This window comes from Rutidosis leptorrhynchoides, chromosome 2, assembly GCF_046630445.1.
Source record: "Rutidosis leptorrhynchoides isolate AG116_Rl617_1_P2 chromosome 2, CSIRO_AGI_Rlap_v1, whole genome shotgun sequence".
NCBI classification, from domain to species: domain Eukaryota; kingdom Viridiplantae; phylum Streptophyta; class Magnoliopsida; order Asterales; family Asteraceae; genus Rutidosis; species Rutidosis leptorrhynchoides.
Window position 1 is genome coordinate 545,838,685 of NC_092334.1, and position 8,785 is coordinate 545,847,469.

An 8,785-nucleotide genomic window follows, 5' to 3' on the forward strand; every position below is an offset into this window, starting at 1 on the left:
GAATCTTCATTTTTCCTTTGTTTTTGTCATGTTTTTGCTTCTTTTCGACAATTGTTACCTGAAACTCAAATTACTCATTTTAAGTATAATTTCAACACTTTTAAGATCATAAACAACTAAAAATGATGTAAATATGGGGCATCAAAATAAGTATAATTCGAGAGATATCAAATACCCCACACTTAAGCTTTTACTTGTCCTCAAGTAAACTATAAATAAATTTTGTATTAACATTTCCAACATTCATCAACTTTTAGAGCCTTTTTCATTTCGTATCAAAAAGAAACATAATAGATGGGTAACATAACACGGAGTTGGTTTCATAGGTAGTCATGACACGGATAAAATTGGTGTAAAAGTGGAAGCAAAATGCAAAGTCAAAAAGATGTCTAATCAATTTAAGGTTAGTTATTATTATAAGAACTAGTCCAAATCAGACCAAGCAGTACAAGTAGTTCTAATGTAGAATTAAATCAGATTTATAGAACAGTTGGTTATCATTAGACTCTTTTATTTTCTAATTAGAGCTTTTATAAGTGTGTGGTTCTCATTGGAACTCTTTTCTCTCGCTCTCATCACTCTTATTGGCCTTCATTGGGCTCTTTTACTTTTCAAGTTCTTTTACTTTCACGCTTAATTAGCACTTAGCTTCACATTTGGCCCCTATTGGGACTCTTTTGCTGCCTCAGTAGTCCATGTTTATTAATCCATATGGTAGTTGTGATAAGTTTGCAATCGTTTCACAATATTTGGCGTTTACTTCATATCTTAAACAAGTAGTCCGATCTAGAAGTTGAGAGAAGTTCTATTAGCTTTAAGATTAGGTTAGTGAAAAAACATAAGTTTGACTAAGAATTTATACTTCCAAAAATATAGGGTTAGGAATGGTAATTTGGTTTAATATGGGTTTTCTAAAGGCTAAGGTTTCTAATGGTAACTAATTAAAATTTTGTTAGAACTCTATATATTTGAATATGTATTCCAGTGCTAACGACCTGGGTACTGGTTTATCAATGTTTAAAAATTAAAAATGGCTAAAAATTTATAAATCCTAAATGTTTCTTTATCATTTACATAAGGTTTCTCCTTTTATATAAGTGAAATGCTGGAAAAAAATTAATTGCACCATTTTTGCACTTGTTTTATGATATTGAGCGTATAATAATTTTAAATGAAGGTAAATATTTTAATATCTCCCACCCCACACTTAGAAAGTTGCAATGTTCTCATTGCATATAAACTTAAACGGAGAACATAATTATAAGAGATAAATAAAAGAGAGTCTCCCCTTTTCGAGCTTATAATATAGTCGGGAAGCATCTTTAGTTGCTTCAATAGTCGTCTTCCTCCGATTCATCACAATCATCATCATATACTTGTAACAAAAAATAAATCATAATAGCACAAATATAATAATCCTAATAAGTTCCATGCATAAAATAATAAAATCATAAATGTAGTTATTACAGACCATTAGTACGAATCATCAAAATAACAACAATAATAATAATGTCTGAAATAAAGATAAGATAACATAAATCATCACGGGAACATATTGTCTGCCTCCTCCTCTTCCTCATCTGCTCTGATCTGGGCCAAGGCATAAGCGCGGTCGTAGCGAGCTGGTGAAAATGCAACATCTGAAGAATAAGGCGGTGGCGGCTCATAATAGGTAGGGTCGAAGGACTCAGTGCTAGGGTAATGATCATAGAACCTCTCATCATTATGGACACCCCACTGCACCGAGTAATCTATGCGTCCAAGCTCATACCTAGTCTCCCTCCTATGCTCATCAAACACATCCCTATTCGCTTGGCGCTTAGCCATCAATTCAGTATACTGACTCTCCATCATATCCTTCATCCCACCCTGATTAGTGTACAGGCCAGTCATCATCTCAATCACCCGATCCAAATCATCCGAATCACCACGACCACGACCTCTACGACCATCCCTAGTACGACTGCTCGAAGCCTCAGCATGCGGCGCATTCTGTTGGTGTGCAGCCTGCATTAACTGACCCACGGGCTGAACAAATGGGGCAAAAGTCTCATTCAGCCCACGCATAACAATGTTCCCATTCAACCAAATCCTCCCATTAACCTGCCCAATCTCACCACTAAGAGTACTAAAACCAACAACCTGAATCCCTCACCACTGAACAATACATGTCACAAAATGACAACCACAAACATTACTCACCTGCTTCCTACCCCTAGCTCCATCACTCAAATAATCAGCCACACAATAAGGAATGTTAACCGGCTACCGGTTAAACATCTGCGACAAATACCAACAATCCGGCTGAGTAATCTTCTCAGTATTTTTCTTCCTCAAGGAGATAGTGTGAGAGAGAAGGGCCTGAAAGCATCGCATATAAGGAAAAGCAATGTGCTTGCGCCTAATATCAGTACCAAGAAAATCAAGATCAGGAAGACTAAAATGTCTCCAAGCAGCATTATAATCGAACGTATCCTGATTAAGGCCCGGATGGCCCTGCCTAGCAGTAGTAGACAGAAAATCCTCAAACCAAGTAGCACGTGCATAATTCCCATAAATAACCAACGCCTGAGCTATATCAACCAAACTCATCGACTGCCGACGATCGCCCAGTCGGGATCGAAAGAAGGAAACATCCATCACACTTTGACAATGACGGGAACAAGCAGTTGTAGCTAATAACTCATCAGTAAGGACAGGAACAATTGGCCTACTCAAATTAAACAAACTAAATCACTTCTCCATAACAACGGGCATTGTCCCACCATTAGCCAACGGAACCAAATACTCAGTACGCATAATTTCATGAAAGTGATTCAACAACCTAGCAAAGTTCAAAGCCGACCAATCTATCACATAAGGTGCCAAAATAGTTTGACATAACATCCTCTTAAGTCTAACAGCCATGATACAAAACCTAGGATCGTCTTGAGGAAACCTTAACCATTCGTACAATGAAGCCCAGTTAATATGAACTTCAGCATGCTCTAGTTCCTGTCTATTTCTAACTCTCTGTTTTAACACAATTGAACAAATGTTAAAAATAAAAATAAGCAGATTATATTTTAGTGTTCAAGCCGGCGGCTTCAATTGACCATGTCGGCGGCTTCGTTACCTGTTAATTTTTTTAGTTTTTCCAATCTGTTTTAATCAGTTTAACAACAAAATTAATTTTGCTCGTGGTAAATAAAGATGAAACCGGCGGCTTAGGGTACAAAGTCGGCGACTTCATATGCTTTTTAATTAATTATTTAGATTTATGGTTAAGTAATACTACATTTGGAATAATTATTCTAAACAGGGATTTCTAAGCAATTAGTTCTAATGTAGAATTAAATCAGATTTATAGAACAGTTGGTTATCATTAGACTCTTTTATTTTCTAACTAGAGCTTTTATAAGTGTGTGGTTCTCAATGGAACTCTTTTCTCTCACTCTCATCACTCTTATTGGCCTTCATTGGGCTCTTTTACTTTTCAAGTTCTTTTACTTTCACGCTTAATTAGCACTTAGCTTCACATTTGGCAATTTTTTTCTAAGTTGGCCCCCATTGGGACTCTTTTGCTGCCTCAGTAGTCCATGTTTATTAATCCATATGGTAGTTGTTATAAGTTTGCAATCGTTTCACAATATTTGGCATTTACTTCATATCTTAAACAAGTAGTCCGATCTCGAAGTTGAGAGTAGTTCTATTAGCTTTAAGATTAGGTTAGTGAAAAAACATAAGTTTGACTAAGAATTTATACTTCCAAAAATATAGGGTTAGGAATGGTAATTTGGTTTAATATGGGTTTTCTAAAGGCTAAGGTTTCTAATGGTAACTAATTAAAATTTTGTTAGAACTCTATATATTTGGATATGTATTCCAGTGCTAACGACCTGGATACTGGTTTATCAATGTGTAAAAATTAAAAATGGCTAAAAATTTGTAAATCCTAAATGTTTCTTTATCATTTACATAAGGTTTCTCCTTTTATATAAGTGAAATGTTGAAAAAAAAATTAATTGCACCATTTTTGCACTTGTTTTATGATATTGAGCGTATAATAATTTTAAATGAAGGTAAATATTTTAATATCTCCCACCCCACACTTAGAAAGTTGCAATGTTCTCATTGCATATAAACTTAAATGGAGAACATAATTATAAGAGATAAATAAAAGAGAGTCTCCCCTTTTTGAGCTTATAATATAGTCGGGAAGCATCTTTAGTTACTTCAATAGTCGTCTTCCTCCGATTCATCACAATCATCATCATATACTTGTAACAAAAAATAAATCATAATAGCACAAATATAATAATCCTAATAAGTTCCATGCATAAAATAATAAAATCATAAATGTAGTTATTACAGACCATTAGTACTAATCACCAAAATAACAATAATAATAATAATGTCTGATAATAATAATGTCTGAAATAAAGATAAGATAACATAAATCATCACGGGAACATATTGTCTGCCTCCTCCTCTTCCTCATCTGCTCTGATATGGGCCAAGGCATAAGCGCGGTCGTAGCGAGCTGGTGAAAATGCAACATCTGAAGAATAAAGCGGTGGCGGCTCATAATGGGTAGGGTCAAAGGACTCAGTGCTAGGGTAATGATCATAGAACCTCTCATCATTATGGACACCCCACTGCACCGAGTAATCTATGCGTCCAAGCTCATACCTAGTCTCCCTCATATGCTCATCAAACACATCCCTATTCGCTTGGCGCTTAGCCATCAATTTAGTATACTGACTCTCCATCATATCCTTCATCCCACCCTGATTAGTGTACATGCCAGTCATCATCTCAATCACCCGATCCAAATCATCCGAATCACCACGACCATGACCTCTACGACCATCCCTAGTACGACTGCTCGAAGCCTCAGCATGCGGCGCATTATGTTGGTGTGCAGCCTGCATTAACTGACCCACAGGCTGAACAAATGGGACAAAAGTCTCATTCGACCCACGCATAACAATGTTCTCATTCAACCAAATCCTCCCATTAACCTGCCCAATCTCACCACTAAGAGTACTAAAACCAGCAACCTGAATCCCTCACCACTGAACAATACATGTCACAAAATGACAACCACAAACATTACTCGCCTGCTTCCTACCCCTAGCTCCATCACTCAAATAATCAGCCACACAATAAGGAATGTTAACCGGCTGCCGGTTAAACATCTGCGACAAATACCAACAATCCGGCTGAGTAATCTTCTCAGTATTTTTATTCCTCAAGGAGATAGTGTGAGAGAGAAGGGCCTGAAAGCATCGCATATAAGGAAAAGCAATGTGCTTGCCCCTAATATCAGTACCAAGAAAATCAAGATCAGGAAGACTAAACTGTCTCCAAGCAGCATTATAATCGAACGTATCCTGATTAAGGCCCGGATGGCCCTGCCTAGCAGTAGTAGACAGAGAATCCTCAAACCAAGTAGCACATGCATAATCCCCATAAATACCCAACGCCTGAGCTATATCAACCATACTCATCGACTGCCGACGATTGCCCAGTCGGGACCGAAAGAAGGAAACATCCATCACACTTTGACAATGACGGGAACAAGCAGTTGTAGCTAATAACTCATCAATAAGAACATGAACAATCGGCCTGCTAAAATTTGTCATAACCCGAACTTAACCATAAGGACGAATACAATAACATATGATTTCATCACGAGGTATTGACCTCTATATGCGACATTTTTCAAAAACTGCATTCGTTTTTACAATACAAACCATAGCTTTTATTACAAATACAAGGTTTAAACAACTTAATAATGATTATCGTTTAGCGATAATCTTAGACTTACAAACTTTACATGTGATAATAACAATATGACTTCCAACATATCTTACATTACAAATCCTCCGATATGCAGTTTTATTTTTGACACAAATATGCATACTCAAGATCTTGCTTAAATTCAACATGCTGCAGCGGAAACTTTTTGTTATCACCTGAGAATAAACACGCTTAAAACGTCAACATAAAGTTGGTGAGATATAGGTTTAATGCCGGCAGCGTTATAAATATAGACCACAAGATTTCATATATAAACGTTTTAATAAAAATATTCTAAGTTGTTGAGCACTTGATAACCATACTTAACATTTAATCAACGTCGCATATTCCCTTTATTATGAAATCTTACTACACCGTACCAAGTGTAGTCACCGAAACGAAGTACTGTGCAACCGTTGAATACTGGTCGTCCAGTCCGGTTGGGGTTGTCAGGCCCGATAGATCTATCAACAGGATTCGAGTTTACAATACCTCATGTAAATAATAGTTACCAAGTTACAGGGAAGTATGCCAGTGGTACAACTCAACGTAGAATATATGTTTTTAATCACTTGTGTCCATAATGTAAATCATAAAATGCATGTATTCTCATCCCGAAATATTTAGAGTTTAAAAGTGGGACTATATACTCACTTTTGCCTTGAAGGTATTTATCACGACTTGGTCTCCGATAGATATCACGAACCTAACCATATATATAATATATCAACATATTTTCTTTTTAAGTAATCGTTACATATATATATATATATATATATATATATATATATATATATATATATATATATATATATATATATATATATATTAAAATATTAAAAGTATTAAAAGTATATATATATATATATATATATATATATATATATATATATATATATATATATATATATATACTTTTAATACTTTTAATATTTTCTTAGTCCGTAGTTAGCAGTCCGACGTTAGTGGTCCACAATTAGTTGCTTAAATAAAATAAATAAAGACCCCATCGTATTCATATTGATCAGAATTAATCTCGACCCATGGTACCATGTTGTCAAGTGACGTGTTGCGTACATAAAGTACCGTGTTGTCAAATGACGTGTTGCGTACAATCATGAGGTCTTATGATTAATCTTCTCGTGTTGTTTACGGGTGGTCCTGAAATATATAAAATCAAATCATAAGTAAATATATATGAAATATCATATTAATTAGAAAATATATGATTAATTTAATTTTTCTCCAAATATTTTCGTAGCTAAACTAGCTTCGGATACCCGATCTTGTTTTAGTCGTAGTTTCCTCATTACAACTCCGTTTTTGTTGGTTCAACTTGCCACTTCCTTGGATCGAATCAAATTTTAAGAATATGAACTGAAAATACCTTAGGTTGTATTCGAAATCACAGGTTATAGGTCAAACTTTGGTGAAACTTATGAAAGTGATCATTTTCCATCATAAAAACAACATTTAATGATCATTTTTCTAAAAATACTTACACTTTGAGTTAAACCATGAAATTTTTATGTGTTAACATATTCATAAGAAATATCATTTTTCCAGAACATAAACTTCCAATTCAAAGTTCAAGATAGTTTTTAATTATCCAACCCAAAACAGTCCCCTATTGCACTCCGACGACGTAGATTCAGTTTTTAAGATGTTCTTTGTAAAACCAAGTTATATCTTGTTAAGTTAGCATATCATTATGATATATTACAGGTCTTGAAGTGTTTTAAAAGTTAAGTTAGAAGGATCTATTTAGTTTGCAAACAAGTTTGAAATCATTCAAACTATGTTCTTGTTGTTAAAATTTTACAACACAAAATAAGATAGCTATATAAATATGAATCGAATAAGGTTATGAACAAGGTTACTACCTCAAGTTACTTGAACAAAGTTGCTGTAAAAGATGAGTAAAATCCTAGAACCAAAAGAGTGGTGGAGTTGGATCAAAAGGTTGGAAGTAAACTTGTTTACTTGGAAGGATTATTGAAGTGTTCTTGGAAGGTTTTTCTTATGAAGATTAAGGCTTGTTTTTGAAGCTAGATCTTCATGGTAACTTGCTGAATTGTTGAAGGTGTTTAAGGGTTATGGAAGTGTGTGTTTTTAGCTAAGAAATGAAGATAAAAATTGAATCAAAATGAGGGTATTTGTAGCCATAAATGGCGTTTTCCATGGGGAGACAAAAACAAAATTTCATTTGTTATTTTGCTAGATATTTTTGATAATTGTCAAAAGCTAAATCCTCACATGTTCCTTAACTGATTAGATCTAATTATTGGTGTATTTTTATGGGTATATACCAATAGTAAATACGTATAGAAGACGGGTATGATACGGGTACATATACCCTAGGTATACGTATAGAAATCTTGAGGAAACGGAACGAGAATTCAAATATAGCTATCTTTTGTGAATATACTTATATTGTTTTATGTATTTAAGTCCTTAAAAAGTGATTAAATACATTATATATACGATACATGTATAAGCATTATAGGTTATAAGTATATATATCAAAGAATGTTACGTATAGTTATCGTTTTGAAAACTTAAGTTAGTAGTTTCAAAATATACTTATAACTCATTGTCATTAGTACACAATGAGATGTTAAACCATCCTTAGACCATGTTAAATATATATAAATACATATATATACACAAAAGTATAATTATCGTATGTTATATAGTTCGTGATATCATCGGTCAAATTGGACGGTTAAACGTTGTGTAAAACTCTTTTCAAAAACACAAGGCTCAACAATTTGGTTTGCTTATTATGTTGGTAAGGTTTAATTTATGTAAATATTAATCTCATAAGTATAAAATGATCGGAAAAATCCGGGTCGTTACAGTACCTACCCGTTAAATAAATTTCGTCCCGAAATTTTAAAGTTGTACCTATTTTGCGTTCTCGGGAAACAAATGCGGGTACTTTTGTTTCATCTGATCCTCTTGTTCCCAAGTAAACTCGGGACCTCTTCGAGCAATCCAA